The sequence below is a fragment of the Lichenostomus cassidix genome, chromosome 3 (genome assembly GCF_008360975.1).
Source record: "Lichenostomus cassidix isolate B80296 chromosome 3, HeHo_3.0, whole genome shotgun sequence".
Lineage (NCBI taxonomy): Eukaryota > Metazoa > Chordata > Aves > Passeriformes > Meliphagidae > Lichenostomus > Lichenostomus cassidix.
Genome location: NC_139483.1, coordinates 8,812,974 through 8,832,469, shown reverse-complemented (window position 1 = coordinate 8,832,469; position 19,496 = coordinate 8,812,974). Strand labels below are relative to the sequence as shown.

Here is a 19,496-nt window from a genome sequence, read left to right as displayed (position 1 = left end):
ATAAAATATTGAGAAAGAATTTGCTTTCGAAAAGGAAAATTGCAGGTCTTTCACTTCAAAACCCTGTACTCTTTTGAACTGTTCACCCTACTGTATTTGTTTTGTATCTACTGGAACATTTTAGCAAATATCACATGAACTTGTTCAAGAATTTGATTGACTGTGTGATTATTCTCTCAAAGTTTTCTAGGCACCTTCCATTAATTTTGTAGCCCTTTGTTAAGCTTTCTGCACTCAGTTTTGCTTCCACAGCATTTTTCTCATCTGTTTTCTCTCTGACATTCCAGTAAAAAAACATATTCTCATCTACATCTCAGCTTGTTGGACGAGGTACCATTTAGTTTGTTTTATAAAATTTGCACTTGTCCTTCCCTTGGCCATTTATGCAACTCTTTTCTTATCAGAAGGAAATTGTTCCGTGCTCCATCTGGCTCTACACGAAATGCTCGCTCCACTCTTGGCTGTTTGGCCAAATCCTCCTCAGCATGCGGCTCCCGTGGAGGAGCAGGAATGTCGCTGTGGGTTACCTTCGCTGCTAGCTAGATGGTGCTAAAGAATTTGTGCTTGTCATCGCCGAGGAGACCATTTGCAGTGCAATCCTCCTTTCGCTTCCTGGGCTCGCAATTAGCGGGGAGCGCTTTTGCTTGTCCTGAGTGCGGGATCGGCTGCCGCTGGTGCTTACAAGGAGCCTAAGCCAGTGAGAGAGCTGCTCTGGAGCACTTTGTGAGTTAGGCCTCTCGGTTTTGATGACTTCAGCGCACTGTGGATCAGCCCCAGGAGGCTTATGCATGCTTTGACATAAAAGAGGTTTTGCCCACAGAGGAATCCCTCCCTCTCCTGTGCCTGTTTCCGATCCTTTGGAGCAGTGATGGGTTTACAGCAACAGGCGAGCACTCTGCGTTTCTGTCTTGCTGTGCCTGTCTTGAGAGAGGAAAGATTTCCTCTGCCTTTCCGAGCTGAACACTGCAGCAGTTGAGAAATTTTTAGAACTGAAAAATTTAGAAAACAAACAAAACCCAACACCGCCCCTCCAACGTGCAGCAAGTACTCTTGGAGCCCAGGTTTCCTTGCTGTTTGAGCGCTGCTGTTTTGGATTAACAGAGCCCTGGCTCTGATAAATACTAACAAAGTGTAACGAATGATCAAAGCTGCATTTACAACCCAATGAGCTTGAAATGATTGATCTGGATGACATAATAATGATAACCAGTGAGATGAGGCATGCAGGACTCTACCCCTCCAGGTACTGGGAGGAAAGAGCAGGTATTAAAAATGACTCCACTTCTTAGGTCATCAGGTTGTTCCCATTCTGATATAAGTGGAAGACAAATGCAAGACCCTTGCTTTCCCCCAGAAGAGCCCTGCAGCTGCTTTGGGCTTTTCGTATTCTTTTGATAGTAATTCATTGTTTTGTACAGATTACAAAGTTTGACTGACTGTAGAGTAAGTAAGTAAGTCATTCATGACCATTCCCAGTGCTGCTGGGGATCCAAGCCTCTTGCCTGCAGTTCAAAGTGTGGTATAATCTCAAACGTTATTCTTTGCAAGGCCAGAGTCACAGATGTGAAAGGATATGAATGTGTCTACGGCATGGATTTTGCCATCTGGAGGTTTGCTGTTATCCTCCAGAAGACTGACTATGGAGTTAATGACAAGACAATGTGGACAAACCATAACTGTAGCTATGCTTTGGAGCTTGGCTGCCTCTGATCCCGTGATAACCTCTCCAACAGCAGCGTGTCTCCTTATAGCCTTCCAGAATCATGCTTCCAACAGACTTCCTTTCCTCCTACAAATCAGAAGTGCTTATCCAATGGCCTTAGACCTGGCAGATGAGAAAGAATTGAGCCTTCCTTAATGTGTTCATTTTTGTCTTTTTTTCTTCCTTTCAGTCTTTGATGGCAAAGATTGTCCAGATATGCAGAATGTTCACATTCCTCAGCATTCCTTAAAGACAACTCACTCTTCTATAAAATCAGGGTAACCTGCTGTTTATTTCTAGCATGTTGCTTTTTCCAGGAACAAAAGACTTTGTACCCCCAAAGCCACCAGTTCAATGTTTTGGAAGAAAGTCTATTTGTGCACGTAGAAGATGCTCTCACAACGTTATGAACATCTGCTCTACAGGTCTGATCCTGATGTATCTGTTGCTCTTGATATACAGTAGGCAAAGATCCCTTTAGGGACAGGTCTGCTGCTGCTGTACCATTAGCAGCCACCAATTCCTTCTTCCTTTCCTTTTTTCTCACAAAAAAGAAAAAAAAAAAGGCATTCAGAATAAATTTGTTCACACAGGGGCCAAGGAGCATTAGAATTTTAAAAATACTGGGCTGAATCCTCAATGACATGGAAGTAAGCAGTAACACCTTTGAAGTCAAGAGAATTTTTCTCAATTACCATCTGAGATTCTTTTTCAGTATGATACTGAGAGCATATTCACAACATCTACACATACAGGAGGATTTCTCCAGGTTTCCAGTAAAGTTGTCAAGGAGACCTTCAGTTGCTCTGGAAGGCAATTAGAGCATTTAAATACGAATCTGAATTGCTTTGTGGAAAAGACTGTCTTTTATTCTCCCCTTCCACTGCCATCCCTTTACCCCTCCTGGCCCATAAAGACTCTGCCAGGTTAAGAACCTGAAGCAAGGTGTTTAAAATTTGGCCAGCTGAGTATCATCACGTGTCACCACTTTCGGCACTAACTCTGGCCGTTCCTTGAGGAGTTCCTCAAAGCAGCTCCATGTGTTTCTCTAACCTAAAACACCCCCCACATTAGCAGTGACAGGTAGGACTGACAAGTATGTGGACAGGCATGAACGCTTCTCTAAGGATTTCTAAACTACCCCAAAATTCTTTTCCCCAGCAGTGTTACCGTATATGACAGCTGACCTCAGACTTGGTTCTCTGAACAGTGAGTTCAATTAGCTTTAATACTTTCAACATTTAAATAGTTAACAGTAAGCAAAGTTCTTTAGAAGCGTAGGGGGATGGCTACATGTGCGTCTGCTGAAGTTGTCAGGCAACGATGGAAAAAAAGACAAAAAAAATTTTAAAAATCTCTAATTGCTTCCAGACAATGCCTTTTGGAAAGGGCTGTGAGAGAGCAAGGGGAGCTCATGCTCTGACAGAGGGACTGCTCCCAGCCAGAGAGGACTAGGCTGCAGCCCTGACATCTCTCTGGTCCTGCCTGGTGACCTTCTCAGTGCCAGTGGAAAAGCTTTGCCCAAAGCAACCAGGTTCTCTACAATACCCCTGGCTAACAGGAAGCTTGTGGAAAGTCAAATGTTTAGGGAAGTGAGCCAGAAGATCTCAGTCTACTGCTGTCTTTCTTCTTTGTGGGCTCGTCCTGCATTGACTCTCATTCTCCCTGCCAGTAAAATCTGAGATAAATCTGAGCTGTTGAGGGCTGGACTTCAGTAGCTAATTTGTTCAGGTCCTACAGTAGCAAGTGGCATCATGTCATTGATACACAGATAAATTCCTGCAATTTTCAATGTATCCGTAGCTAGTAGTATAACCCTAACACATAGATAGCAAATCTTCCTGCTTTGCTATCTTCCGTGCTATTTTCTGGAGTTGGTTCACCTAGGTGTTGGCAGAAAATTGGACTTGCATATTTTTTGCTGCAGTTTGAAAACAAAAGCAGAAGGGGCTGGGAGAGACGGCAGCAGAGAGCGCTGAGGAAACTTCACTGGCTGCAAACAGCATTAACAATCAGTGCCAGAACCGAGGGAGGAGTAATAAGGTCATATATTCTGTGATGACAAGTGAGAGAGCTTCTACTTGAACTACCAGGACTCAGCTCAAGCAAGTCCTGCCACTAGTCCAGCCCCAGCTATGACAAACCATCCTCAAAGGTGACTTTACAGGAGAGCCTAATTTCTGAAGAAGCACAGAAAAAAAATTAGGTGTCAGAAAATTAAGATCTTACTAGATTCCACAGAAGTTACTAACTGTTCTTCAAAGCCTCCACAAACTCCTGTGCTACTGTGGTCTTGGTATTTACTCTGCTTTGGCTAAGCCTCGGACAATTCTTTATCAGACTTTTCTGATATTTAAATGATAAGCATTAGAAATGCAGCTTAAAATTAAGACTTGAGCTTAGTTTATGGCGGCATGAGGTGGTAGTATTGAGATTATTTCTCTCTGGGAAAATCTGTATCAGTTCTTGTCAGTCCATAAGGAAGAAACTAATTTTGGTACTCATCTGGGTGTCTGGTCATGTCCAGTGGATACTGTCCTGTGCTGATGTCTTTTGCCATCTCAGATTTTTTTAAAAATCAAACTGTGAAGTTGAAACCACTTAAATATTTTATTCCAGAAAAAGTATGCTCAGCATGTAAGTTTAGTAGTCAAACTATGCTTATATCTGTGCACATATACATGCTTTTACAGACTCAGGGGTTTTATTTTATCCAAACTAATACAAGACTAAATGGTTGGATTGCAGTGGAATTGTTAAGGGTGTACATGAGCATCATTTTATATCAGGACTGAAACAAGTCGCCAGGAAAGCAGTATTGTGGTTTCTTTCACGAAAGATCAGAGGCTGTAATAAAAGGAGTCCATAGAAATGGATGACCCTACCAGCAAAGAAATCCACAGGAACATCTTGAGTGAATTCATTGCTACATGTTGACATCCAGTGGAGAAATGGTCTCAGAGCCTCCTTTCATCATCTATACAGCAACCTTAGGCAGAGGCCCCTGAAAGTGATGTTGCTTAGGTTAACCTGAAGTTTTGTCTTTCAGATGGATTTAAAGAATTTAAGTCACTGTCAACAGTTACTGCAGGGAAGACAGTGGAGATTCAAGATATTGGTAAAGCACCACATTTCATCTGGAGCCTTCCCCACTCATGGCTGAGCTGGTGTAATTGAGTTTATGAGGCACCATCATCTGTTTCAGTCTAAAGTCAGCTGGGTTAATTTAAGGCAGGGCTGACTAGCTGGCAGGGGAGAGCACTTTAAACCTACCCCAGCCATTACTGCTGCAGCCTGGCCTGCTGCCAGCACAGAGTCTACAAGGAGTTGGAGTATATTTAGCTTCAGCTTATTCTCTGCCCCCTCGACTTACATGCTGACCCATGCCAGCTGTGACTCAAGTCTTCCTGGCCCCTTTTGCTGACATCCTCCAACCTGTCTGCTTGTTTAGATTCACACTGTTTGCTGGCCTGGTACTTATCTTCGACCGTGAAAATTTGACTGGGCAGCAGACTTGCTCAGAGACCTTGGGCAAGTCTCTTAATTCCTCATACTGAGTCTGCAGATCTGCAAAATAAAGGATTACTCTCTTCTGACAGGGTGCTGTAAGGAGTGATGCTGGATATTTGTGCATCACTTTGCTTTCTCTGTAGGAAAAGTGAATCTAATTAATACAGCATATAATGTGTATTTGTAACTTTAGTGAGGCAAATCAGTCAGGGACCAAGTGTTTATTACTCTGAGAAGGGATACAGCCCTGCTGGTAATACAAAAAAAAAATTAGCTTCTACTGTATTCTGGGAAAAGTGTAACAGATTGTAGTTTTCTCCACCAAACACACACTTTTTTAATCTTGGAAGCTTCTTTCTCATCCATTCCAACTTTGACTTCAATTTTTCACGGACAAAAAATTTCAGGCAGCTTTATAGGATTTCCAGTTACAAATGATACAAGTCTTAGCACATCTCACAGGCAAGGGAATATGATGTACTTTACGATCTGATAAAAGTAAACCTGAGGGAGCTATTCCTAAAAGTGCCACTCAGGGTCAAGGATGAGATCACATCTGAGAAGGCAGCAGTGGTACCAAATACCTTTTGTAAACCAATGATATAAAGGGCTTTAGAAAGCTGGCCTGAACTCAGGGGTATGTACTGGCTCCTAATGATGTCAACTGTGTGTCTATCATGCCCAGTAAATGTCTCAGTCTTCTTCTTTTTTTAGGAATAATTACCCCTTTAATGACAGCAACAAGTGAATTTAGATCACTTGAGGTCTCTTTAGCCTGTGTTCCCAATAGTCACAATCAGCAAAACCCAGGACTAAAGGGTTTTTTTCAGGCAGATTTTGCACCTTGGACACATTTCTCACCCCATCATAGCAGCATCAACACATTTTGGGTTGAGGTTCTTTACCTGCCTTTCTTGGGGCATTTTCTGTGGTGGTCTCATACATTGACCCCTTTCCCTAGAGCAGGCTGCTCAGAGCTCCATCCAGCCTGGCCTTGAACACTTCCAGAAATGGGGCATCCACAACTTCTGAGGGCAACTTTCTCAGAAGCCCACTAAAGGTGACAGGGAATTGTGTTAATGGCAGGTGGGAAATCTGTTTCATTCCTGGGTGTGGGAGGGATTTAGGTGTTACTGTGGTGCTGAGTACCAAATGCGCTTAACTGCAAGAACTCCACCAAGGCTACTGCTAGACAGGTGTAACTGCAGTATTCTGCCTGACTCCTGCATCATCAGGAACAGGAAGGGCTGAGGTTTCCATAGCTGTGTCCTGAACATTCACAAATAACATGAGCAAACTCCCTGTTCCTTGTGCAGTGATGTATCATGCTTGTGTCTTTAGTAAAAGTCTGTCCTTTTACTAAAAAGTCTTTATGAAATAGATTACAGCTATTGGAGATCTGGTTCACTGTCTAAGAAAATAATGAAATTGTTGACATAAATTTAGAAAGAGAGAACCAAAAGGTTTATAGAAGAGCTAGGATGTGTAACAACATATGCAAAATGTAGTCCAGAGACCAGGATCTGTGTATTTTCACTGTTTGATTTCCATGTAACACAATCTGACCTTTTTTCAGATACAAGTGTATTAAACAAATTCTCATATAACCTGAAAACAGAGGAAGAACGTTTCTTAGAGCAGATTGAAAGATATCAATATGCAGGGAAAATAGGGGGGGTGGGCAGGGGATGTAGCCAAAAGGTTGGTTATCAACTTCAATTTTACTTTCAGCTGTATTACCAATGTTTGTTGTACTCTTCATGCTCCCCAGTTGGTATTTCTGGAGGTAAAGCATGTGTAAATGATAGTAATTTACACCAGTTTGGACACCAATCTAGCAATGTTAGTTTACCAGAGCCACTCAGGGCTCTGCCCACTTGTTGCAACGGGAGAGTGTTTAGCTTGTACCCAGGTGTCCATTCCACCTGGCAGTGATCTCACATCACAGCAGGAATTCCCCACCCACTGCTGCCCCACCAATCTGAGCAGCCTTGGAGTTAATGCTGTTCACCTGGTAGGGTTGGGAAAGGAAGCACAGCCTAGCTCCAGAGGAGTTGCTGAGAGGTGTGTTGTTCAGGATTGTTTTATTCTTTTTATTCTGCTTGGCCTGGAAATTGTACCTGACTGGTTGCTGCCTCCTGTTGCTGGTGATGCCTCTCACTGACCCTGGGTTCAGGTTTGTTTGATAAGCTGGGATCTGTAAAACTGCAGTCTAACAATTCCACCACTTGTTCTAATTTAGTGAGGGGTGAGAATTAACAGATGGTGTCATTATCGAAAGCTGTTCAAGTGTTGAAACAACATAAATTCCACAAATACAGAAAAACAAATACAAACTGCAGTAATTTTTCCAATATCAGTTGAATTATAATCACGCTTTGCATTTATACAGGGCTTTTTAATCCACAGCTTTTGAAGTGCTTCCAGATTGTAACTAAAGCTCAGCCCAGATCTGTGAGAGAGGAGAGCATAACATTACCTGCTCTGCTGAAGTTGAAGGTGCTGTGTTGAGTGTTAAAGGCTCACATTGGAGATCTGCACAGGGACTCTGGCTTCTTCTCCTGGCTCTGCTGCTGCTCCAGATGAATGGTCTTGGGTAAGTGGTTTCATTTTTCCATAGCTGAATTTCTGTTTCCAAACAAGGAATGATAATGTTTTGCCTCCTCTGGGAAGTGTTTTGTTTTCAGCAGATGGAAAGTGGTGTGTTGTAAGGTGCTGGTGTTGTTGATATCATCACCGTTGCAATTAGTAAAGAGAAGATGCTGGGAGAGCTAAATATGAAATACATGGTCTAGGTTTCCAGAGGGACAGAGAATATCAGGGTTGTGACTGAAGCTCTTCTAAAAGCTTGATTTTTAAGAGTCCCAGGGTGAAAACTGTAAAACAAAAGTATGTGTTTGTTGTTTTGGGGTTTTTTTCCTCCTCTCCTTTTTGTTATCCTTGGTGGTCATTGCAACTTCTCAGGACCTTTCTACTTCAGCTTTCTGCATATTCCATCTTCATGATATACCACTGTGTTGCCTTTGTCTCGCCTGTGGTCCCACAGGTGCAAATGAGGGATTCTGCAATTAAGTTAGGCAAGTAATTGAATTGAAGAAAAAAGTTTGAAGATTTGAGCTCACTTTCTTGCTCACTCTATTTTAGCACTTTGTCATGAGGTCATGATTCAGGATTAAAAACCACACAGATGTAGTAAAGATGATCTCGTTGGTAAGTTAGGTGTTAAGACTGCATAACAATAGTAAGGGGTCTTAGAAAAAAAAAAAGATCAGTCTATGATCATTGAATTTCAGAGTTGTGTGTTTCAGAAGATAATAATTGTGCTGTTGATTATATTTTGGTTGGTCCAAAGATTTCAGTGGTCCTTTGTGATAGATGTTTTGAGGATCTGTGTTTTCATAATAAATGTGAGTGGGGAGGGAGGAAAGAAAGAAGGAAAAAAAGAGGGTGGCATAAAACCACCAACATTTTGGGAGGGGAAGGTCTCAGATTAATCATGGGCAGTTCTTGCCCAAAAAACAAAGTTAATGTGTTTAACATTCCCTTCCTCACATGAATGCATTCATATGAGTATTGTACTGGGAGGGACCCTTTCCATCGTTTGCTAGATTTGTGTTGTGGATTTGTTCTCTGTTCCTTTGGGCAAATGTAATGTTGCAGCTTGTGTTTGTGCAGTCTGAAATCTTTAATTCCCAAAAGAAGTCAGCAGTGCTCGAGTGGCCTCCTAGGAGCAAACCCTGGCCTGTGGCAGCCCTTGGCAAGGAGGGAGCCAACCTAGCCAGGCTGGAACTGGGCTGAAAGTGCCACTACAGCAGCAAAAGGAGGGCAGTGCTGGAGCTTACCATAAACCTGGCTTTGCTCACAGCCCATAGTTGGTGGTTGTGTCCCATAATTCATTCAACATCCCTCTGAAAGGCTAGAGTCTGCCCTAATCTCTAGTGGTGTGCAGGATGGAGGTGTTCTGAACATACATTCTTTTCAAAGAGACCACACTTTGCACATTTCTTATAAACCATTGCACTCAAGTTGCATTTGTGCCAAAAGATGACTTTTCCTGCCAGAGGTCCTGCTGGTGGCTTGATGATGGGGTAGGAGTGGCAATGGGATGGCAGAGTAGAGGATGTTGTGTTGCCCCATTGGGTTGTACATGGAAAAACCTGGTCCTGAGACCCAAAATTCTGTTGTCTCCCCTTATACACCAGAAGGTTATTAATGGTGCTGATTATTTATTCCTTTGGTCTTGATCAGATGTGAAGAAGAAAGAAAGGACTACTTGAGACTTCCCTAGCTTTGACAGCATTTGAGGCTTTGTAAATGTGGGTTTCAGCTGCGCTTGGTGGAAGTTACTGCAAGCTGGCAAGCCAGCCTGGAAGCCAGCATAACACAACCACAAATTTGGCAACAAGTTACTGCTGCCAGATGCCTTTGCTGCTCCTTTAGCTTTCTATGGATTTAAGACACTCCAGTTTTCTTTTTTTCTTTTCTCCTTTCTTTTTTCTTTTTTTTTTTTTTTGTTTTTTTTTTATTTTGGAAATACTCGTAGAGCAGAATGAAGAGTTTTGGCCTGTCTAGCCAAAGTTTAGCTGTCCTTTTGCATCTCTGCCAAACTTCCTGTTTTCAGCAAAAACAATTTATTATCTTGCTGGTTCCACAGACCTGAAAGGATTTGCAAATACAAATAAACTTCTGGTGGTTTTTGTTTTTTTTTTTTTTTTTTTTTCTTCATGGCCTTTCAAAGAAGAAACTCACTTGCTTCCTCTCAATTATGTGGTCTATGCTAGCAAAGAAAAGTATTTAACCTTTGGGCCACTAACAACATTCAGAAAATGTTTTAATTATGCAAAACTTCTGCACTCTGAACTTTTAAAGTACAGATAATTATTTTTTCATATGCTAGAAATCTTTGTTTTTGTGTGGTTGGGCAATAGCATCACTTGGCCACATGCATGTTAAGGGAGTATGGAGCAAGTTAAAATTGTAAATCTTTGTTCTAAAAATTTCCTAAGGGTTTATTCTTGACAATCCATGGGCTTGTGGTAGTAAAACAGAAAAATCTATGACAGGTAGGCAGTAAGCCTCCCTCTTACTGACCAAGTGAGATCTGAAGTAAGAAATCAGGCAGCAAAGTTATCCCTTGTCGTCATGGAGGGAAAGCAAGAAGTTGCAAACCTGAGCCCTGCTGCAAAGGAATTGGAAAAGAATCTGCTCTTTAAAAATAAAATAAGTAAGTTATCCAAAAAGAAAAAAAAAAACAAACCACCAAATTCAGCAATCTGTGTCATTCATCCCCAATGCCTCTGTAGCACGAGGGAATGTAACAAAAGCATGTTTGTAAAATTGACTTTGGCAGGAGGAGGGCTGTGGGGTGGGAGGTGGTAACTTGGCATTAGACAGCTCTATCTCTGGTGCCTTCAAAAATTACTGCCCATTACCTGCAACTGTTGGGAAGATGTTGAAGTCTATTTTTTGTGTTGTACTTCAAAGCTTTTTGCGAATTCTTTGAAGGTGACTTAACAGCTATTAAATGATACTGAAGGAGGGGGGAAAAAAATCGAAATCTTTCCAAAGAAGAAGTTTAAAGGATGTGTTTAATATTAGTGTTGGAAATGTGCTATAAATCCTCATAGTTTATGTGTGTCGCCGTCTCTGAGATGGCATTTATCACAGCAGAGGGAAAAGGAACATTTCACAGAGGAAAGGATCTTTTCAGAGTTTTATATGTTCCTCCCTATGTCACCAAAAGAAGGGAGGAAAAAAAAAGACTTTTGAGCAGAAGCCCTCAGCTGCACAGAAATCCTTGAACAGTTGTAATGTCCAGGCTGTATGACAGCAGGACACTCCTGCTGTTTTCCTTAAGGAAAACTACTTTCAGCCATTTTTCAGCAGTTTGTTGTCTTTCATAAGGTAGTTCTAAAATAGCAAGAACCTCCCTGTGCCAAGTAATAGGAAGAAGTGAAAAATGTCATTTAATATGTGGAAAAACCCCAAAGTTTGAATAATGGAAGTAAAAATGCAACTTCTCTGAATGGGATGCTTCTGTTGATATATTCTGTTCCAGTTATATCAATTAATTCATGTAGGAAATTCTAGAAAAGTGCCAGGAAGAGAAAGGTACCCGTGATTTATTAGTTGGAAAGATGTTTCTCTAGAGTCAGGTTTAGTTTCTCATCCCTTTAAAAACCCAAGCCAGGGGTTTTGTCAAGAACTGTGTGTTCCTCCTTTCAAAAGTGAAAGTGTTTAAAGGGATATTGCAAAGAATTTCTGATACCACTAGCTTCAAAGAACTTAAATGCATTTAGTGTCCTTAGCTCTTAGCCTAATTTGTTAAATCATGCTGCTTTTGAAATTTATAGCAAAATTGTTGTTCTCTGGGGAAATAATTACTATTCCTCTTACTGATGTGTGTGCAGATGTTTGTCAGCAGAGGAATTTGAGTCGATGAGTTTAAAGGAAGTGTTTCATTCAGTAAAACCAAGTCAGTATCCTAACAAGAAGGGGATGCTGACCTATTGATTCTTGACTATTGGTGTTGTGCTCTATTGATGGGAAATTCTGCTTTGGTACAGCTTTCCTGCAAGCAAACTTGACTGACCTGTAAGGGATTGTAAATGAAGTAGGGCTGGTTGATTCTGGGCTTGCTGTTCCTTTTCATCTTGCCACAAGTTAGAGATGGGATTTTGGCCTTCAGGACCGTCACTTGGTGGTCATCAAGCAAGGAAGAGGTGTTTAGCATCTGACAGGGCTGAGCCTGTAGAAAAAACCTTCATTTTGTGTGTCATAAATGAAACCATTTCTCAAGAGAAGAGATTTAATTAATGTGTGTACCTTGCAGAGGCTTCAACAGAGGGAAGAGCTGGCAGACCTGCCTGGCCTGCATTGGCCCTCCAGGGGAAGGATTTTGCTGGGATACTAAAATAAATACACATCTCATCCCCTGCTGAGTCTCATCTAAATGAGCCCCTGTCTTGGTACAGAGGTTGGAGATCAGAGAATTTCTCCAGCTTTGTAGGAACCTGAGTGGTTTTTTTTTTTCAAAGTGAGACAGGCACTTACTGGGCTATTTGGGGCATTGCCCAGAACCTCCAAAACTGGAGTTGAGTATTTCAGTGGATTCCATGTCTTTTATGTGATGTCATTAATGGATGTAAAGCTTCTAGCCTGGCCATGTACAATACCTGCATGCAGAGCTTTCTGCAGTATACTCTGAAGAGAACTGTTTGCATAGTTTTCCATCATCTGAGCTACTTGGTAATGCCACATTTCGCTCCTCCTGAACCATGTAGCACACTATGGTTTTGTCTGGGAAGAAACTGCCTTGAATGGTTTGAAGTCTCAGTTCAGAAGCAGAAAGCCCTACTGGGGCCTTTCTTAAATCTCCACTAGGTAAATTTATCAGTGAAATGGGAGCCAGTTGGGCTTGAATAGTTGTCTGCTGCAACCTTGCATTGCATGGAGGGAGGGGAAAGGAAAGGGTGGTGGTGGCTCATCAGCTCCTGGCTTTCTTGTCAGCTGCAAGAAGCAGAAGAATAAAGTTTTGTCAAATCCACTAGTGGTTACAACTGACAGAAGCTGGAGCTTCCAAGGCTTATAATAAATAGATGAGAAGCACAGACGGTGCTGTGCTGCCTTTTGGGACACAGCAGAGCCCTTGGACAGGTGCTGCCTGGCTAGTTTTCCCCTGGAGAAAGTGAGGAGCAGGGTGGTATCTCCAATAGCTTGGAGGCTGGCTTGGCTCTTGGCTCAAGCCAGTTTTAGATGCAAGTAAATGACTGTTTATGTTGAACTCTTTCATTTTTAGCACTTAACCAGTGTTCCTAGTGAATCTGAGGAATTGCCTATAAAAGTTTCTACATCTGTTTCCTTCCCTGGGCTTGTCAGTTGTTACTTATATCCGAGTTGTGGCAGAGAGGAAATACTGCTTTTCTTTATTCAGTGTGTCTGGAACCCACCCTGAATTTAAAGCACCTCACAAATTTTTAAAACAAGCCATTAACAAATAATAGATGCACATCTTTTGTACTTTGGTTCATCTTTTTTTTTTCTTTTTTTTTTTTTTCCTGGAACTGATTTTTAATGGAAAGTCTTTTTCCTACAAAAACCCAAACACCTTGGCACATCAGCAGGACTCTGCAGCTCCCTGAAAGTCTTCCATCCCAAGGCTGCTGGAAGACACCTCGCAGTGGCCTGTGGATCTGTCTGTGAAAGAAGACAGAGTACACAATCAGCAGACCTTTAGGAGATTCTGGATTTGTGTGTCTTTGCTAAGTTTCATCATTTGAGTGACATGCTTTCCACTCCAGCGATCTACTTTAGACCACAAAATTTCAGCTGAAGCAATCCCAAAAAAAATAGGGATGGTAGAGTGGAGCAGTGCAGGGAGAAGGCTGGAGCAATGTATTGCAATAGTAGATGAGGGGAAAAAAAAAGAGGAAACACCCAATTCTGGTGATCTTTTCTTTAAAACTGTATGGCACACCCATGCTTTGGAGCATGGCAACAAACTGGCTTTTGTTTCAAGGATATGCTTTTTGCAGTTTTTGTCAAAATCCACCCAAATTTGGCAAAGCTGTCAGGCTTTTAAGGATCCTGGCTCATGCATATTCAGCAGTAAGGAGTTGGATTTCAGCGGTGCATGACAGTCTCTGCCCAAGGACAGCCAGCCTCCTAGCAGAGGCAGGAGAGCTGCAGGGGGGAAGGTGAAGATACTCATTCCATGCTCTGCCCCTTCCCTCAGGGCTTTCAGAGGATGGCAAACCCTTGTGCTGGGAATCCTACACCTCTGGGTTTGTTGATTTTTGCCAGAGCAGTCTTGAGGGCTCTCTCATCTGAATGTCAATGAGAGGAGTGGCAGGGAAGGCAACCGGAGAGCAGAAGCCTGGAGTTGGTTGGAAAGGTGAAGGACAAGGAGGGAAGAAACAATGATCCCTGGTGGGGACTTGGCAAAGGGCCACGGCGTTGGACTGTGGCCAGAAAGATGAGGGATGAGGTCAGGGAAGAGGCTGGAGCATGGAGGGGCAGGGCTGTGAATTCAGGAGCACAGGTTTGAAGGGGTGAGAGCTGGCTGGGGAGGAGGATAGAGACAAGAGCTGTGTTGAAGTAGGTGATGCTTCTGTTATTCTCTCACTATAAAATTCATCTGTGTTCATTCCAGGTCAAATGTGTTAAATAAAAATGATGAGTTCCAGGATAAAGTTTGCCCCCAAAACTGGAACATCCCTGCCTTTGATCATGTTCCTTTCCCTGTGTCAGCACATAGTCTTCAGGAATTAGAATTTAGGTTATTTGACCAGGTTATCAGCTGGTGACACCTGGTTTAACTTTATCAATAGCTCCCTGCAGATTTATACAGACAGCCTGGTCCTGTAAGCATCTTCCCACCTCTGTTATTTCCTAACATGGCTCATGCCTTTAAAGATAATAAAGATGTGGTCTGGTACTCTCAGACCTGTTGGGAGGCTGAGGTTTTTTATTAGTAGCCGAGAGCAGAATCTGTCTCTCCCTCTGTAAATTATCTTCATTTTACTGTGTTTTAAAATGCATCACTTGAAAGTCTAAAATATTTGACAGTCTGCAAATGTATTCAAAATACTGCAGCATTTAGCAATGGTCAAATATCTAGCTATATGTTATATACTGTCACATATATTTAATATATGTGCAAAAACGTCACCAGACAGAATAGTTATGGGGAAAATATTATAATAAATGTAAAAATTGTCATCTACTGATGAAAATGACCCTAATTTATCTGGACCACCGACATGAGTATATATCTTTACTCTGACATTTTATTCTATAATTTTAATAAATAACTTAGTTTTAGTACTTGTTTTCATGGTGTGCAATGTCCTGGAAAGAGAAGGAAGTTGGAATGAAGAAGGAATCAAGTGGAAATTACTAGGTGGTGCCTTTTGTTTTCCAAGTGCAGTGAAGTAAAGTTTGAATGTGTTTTAATATTCTTGAATATTTAAATGCCCTGAGGCATCTTGTATTTAGAAGGAAATTTTTTTACTAGTTTCTTTGTGTATTTTCTGTTTTTTCCCTCCCTGTTTTGTATAAACTTCAAAGGTAATTTTTTGCTAGTGACTTTCTATGAAATCCTGGAAAATGCTCATAAGGTCAAATGGGTTGTTTTGATGTGGTGTTTGGATGTTCATTCTCTCACTGTTTTTGAAGTAAACAAGGCTATGTTAACAGAAAACCATATAACAAGTTGGTTGTATTTACTAGCTGGTAGACTGGAGGAGGGGATAGATTTTAATTCTTTTTTCTTATTGATTTCTCTAGTCCACATTTGACTCCAGATTGCTGTGATGTTATCTAGGGGCAAAATCCATCTAACATTCTCACAGTTGCTGTGGAGCTCACATTGGAAGTTGGCAGACTTCCTTGCAGGCTCTGGGTATTAAAATACAAGATACCAGTGAATCTTTCTGAATGGGAGGGAGATTTGTAATGTTAATAGTGAAGTAACATCCTTATTTTCTTCTGGTAATTTCTGATAATTTCTCAGCCCACCAGATTTAACCTTACTAATGTGCTCTGCAATGTTCTGTACCAAATATTAATATCGGCATTATTACAGTGTCAGCACTTCTCTGGTGTTAGCAGATATATTGTTTTCATTATATAAATCTGGTCCCCACACTCCCTGCTTTCCAGTTTAATTAATCCTCTGTCACACCAATGCTGCCAAGAAACCTGTAGCTATTTATAGAAAGGCATCACATTTTAATATGCAAAAGATAAATATGACTTGGAATGTTACAAACTGTGCTACAAGTGGGATTTGAAAGTAAAAAATTAATTTTGCTCAATAATAAAAGCTATGGACTGATTTTAATGCTTTTCACCCTGTGAAAAATGTTAACTCTGATTAAGCAGATAGCAGATTAGCTTTAATTTTGAGTTTTTTGACCTTGAGATCTCTTAGACTAGTCTCCATGTATGTTGATGGGCCACACTCAAACAGGGAAAAATAACTTCTATTTACCTGTTTGTGGTCTGTACAGCAGGAGCACAAACCACAGGGATCAGGTGCTAAAACTTCTCCGTAAAGAAATTATTTTGGGGAAATGGTTTTTATTTGCTATCCAGAAACCTGGATGGATAAATCCTCACCAGTGAGTGAGCAGCATTTTCCAAGAGCTGCCATATGGCAGGAAGGGATGTACTCCCACATCTCCTCAAAACTGCCCACAGGTTCATGATTCTGGCTGTTTGCATCAAGCCCTTGCATATAAATGTCTCAACAGGGAAAGAGAGGCTTCAAAGAAAACACAGAGATTAACCTCAAAATATTGGGCAGAATCAGCTTACATGTTACGAGTTTGGAAACTTGCATTCATGCCAAAACAGTAACTTTCTGGTGGTATTGCTTCAGGCCATAAGTTTGATGACTAAAGGCATCTGGAACTGGCCAGGGCTTGTATTGGATGTGTCTTTGGTCCTTCTTCACATCCCCGAATCTAAGCCGTGACATTCTCCTAAAAAAAGTTGTGTTGGCTCTTCCCCAGCTTATTGTGTTTAGCTTATCTTGAATGATTTGATTATTTACAGTTATTGTGGCTTTAGTCCAGAAATTACTTACTGCTCCATATTTCCTGCAGCCTTTTTTAATTTTTAAGGATGGATGGTATATTTGCCAACTGCAATGTCTCTGGCACCAGGTGGATATAAATGGTAGAGTTACAGTACCAGTAAGTGCTGTTTTCATAGTCTGGTATTTGAATTCCTTTAGAGTTCTTTGGGGAAGCAGAAAGGAGAATTGATGTGGTCACTTGGCTACTGTGCCTTTAAGAACTGAGAAATTTGGAAGCTTTGTGCAGATGATACAGTGTTGGACTTAGCTCATCTTACTCTATACAAGCCACAGGGCTCTTAAAACAAGATGAATTTTTCCTCAGTATATATTGTGAAAACTTTTGCAAATGCTTGGTTTAAAACTAATGACTGTGTATTTACATATGCAAAATAAAAATCAATTGTATTCTTAATAACAAATATGTGCCGGTAATTCTGTTGAACAAAGTGCTTGTGGCACACTCCCTCTTCATTTTTCTATTTAATATCCCAGCTGTTTTACTAGTCCACATTTTTCTTCAAAATACTGAAAGTGAGAAAAACATGTTTCTACATAAAAGTGTTTGAAACTATTTTTGATTTAACTCAAAGGCATTCAGGAGCAAGCAAATGCTGTCAAGTGTCTTCAGCCAGTAGATTTCAATTTGTATTTAATACTTGCGTAACTTAAACATTAGCCAAGAGAATTTTAAGCATTTTTTTCCCTTTAATTTGACTTGAAAAAAGTAAAAAAGACTCCTCCTGGACTGAGATCTTGTATCTCAAGTTTCAGACCGAAGTAAACTTTTACAGCCGAGTTGTAAAATAGCAGTTTATGAGACAAACTCTGCCAAAACTTTAACTATAACTGTGCCAATGTGCCATTATAATAATCCAACAATAATCATGGTCCATTATATTAAATCACTCGCACAGACAAAGGCTGCTAACCTTTCCAAGTGGGAAAAAATGTTCCTTTCAGATCAGGGATAAATTCCAACTGAGAAGACCAAATGCTCCAGCCTTTAAGTAGTGAATACATTTACTTCTCCCCAGGGCTCAAATAACCCAACATTTGGTAAATGTTTAACAAGGACAAATTCTCCCTCCCATTTGCCCTTCTCTCATATTCACTAGATTAACAAATTCAGTTTAACAGGATGATCTGTGTTACCCCCTGGTATCCCCCAATTAGATCCTTCCTCCTGTTATTGGTGTATCATCCCAGTCCATTTGTTTGATAAGAGGACCCAAGGTAATTAGCTGTATGGCAGAAAGTGTCTCCCACCAGCCCTGCCTCTTGCACAGGCAAGTCTCCCCCACACACCAGAAGCTGCTTTTTCTGTTGCTCTTTCCTTTTCTCATGTGTTTTTTAAGGGGATCTCCTTTTTGTAGCATTTTGCAGAGGAGATTAAGTGAGCATGGCATGTAACTCTTGACTCCAGTTATGCCTCCCCTGCAGCATGTCAGGAGCTAAATCAAAGCCTCTGCAGGAATTCACAGATCCAGCTTAGAAATCTCATATTTAGTCCTGGATAAATGAACATTGTTGAGGACAGAATAACTGTAGGCGCTCTGACAGATTCAGGGGGCAGTGATGGGCTGTGCCTGTGGTGTCTTTGTGCAGTCACCAATTCCTTCGTTAGCCTTCTCTATTTTCAGCTGCATTTTGTCACATTCAGATGCACTCTCCTTGTTTCGTGTAGTATCTGTCAGGCTGGATGGATAGCAAAACTGTATGTAGGTTCACACTGATGAGCAGGTTTCAGATTTGGTGAAAGTTTTCCTGTGGTTTTTTTTGTTTGTTTGGTTTGGGTTTTTTGTTGTTGTTTGTTTGTTTGTTTGTTTGGGTGTTTTAATTTGTTGGGGTCTTTTTTGGTTTTGTTTGGTTTTTCCTTCCCTTCAGTTTGTGAAGTAATTGGGCATCTGCTGTGACAGGAATTTGGGCCTCTCCTGTTTTCTTGGGAATGTATTAGCAACTTCAGAGCTACCAACTTTGTCCCAAGACATTCATAGAGCTCAATGTCTGTGAGGGCTGGGAGGAGAGCAGAGTAAGCCTGGGAAGGACCTGAAGCCCATATTGCTGATCTGAAGTGCACTGAGCAGCTGCATTTAATTCCAGAACTAGAGCTTCTACCTATGATTAACACTGGAACAGGGGTGGTGACAGCTGGGAAAAATCTCTAATGCCTTTAACAGCCATCAGTGTCACTGATGAATAAAGCACCTTCCCATGCCTTAATCGGAGGAAGGACTTTACCTCTGTTACTGAAACCTGTCTAGAGGATTCTCCCACACATGTGTGTGCCCATGTGTGCCATAAATGCCACCACAGTGTTTTTTAGGATTTCTCTCCCATCCAGAGGTGAAGGCCTGGTTGAAATTTGGGCAGCATTGTTGGTGTGCTGGAGAAGACCCAAGGCAGGAACAACGTGATGCTGCTTGGAGTGCAATTCAGCACCGCAGCATTCCTCTGTGAGCCACTGAATTTTGTCACTTGGCTGGCACTGAGGACTCCACACCTGATAGTGCTCAGGGACTTAAATATCCTTGTCAAAAGAGCCCTTGGATGAGCTCGGGCTTGTGGTAATGACAAGGACTGTGGTGGTCTGCTTTACAGTGGGGATGACCCTGTTATTTGGATTGCTGGGTCCTCAGCTGAGCATCAAGCCATTGCCATTCCTGGTGGCTTTTCACTGGTTTCTGACCAGCTGACCTTTGA

General features: G+C 41.5%; 1 protein-coding gene across 1 annotated transcript in view; it reads left to right on the top strand.

The window, feature by feature from the left end:
- Nucleotides 1-7,625: 7,625 nt before the first annotated feature.
- MEIS1 (Meis homeobox 1) overlaps nucleotides 7,626-19,496 on the top strand; it is a 203,214-nt gene continuing 191,343 nt past the window's right edge. The window contains exon 1 of the mRNA XM_085054295.1: nucleotides 7,626-7,808. The gene's annotated coding sequence lies outside the window, so the exon portion shown is untranslated. The remainder of the gene's footprint in view (nucleotides 7,809-19,496) is intronic.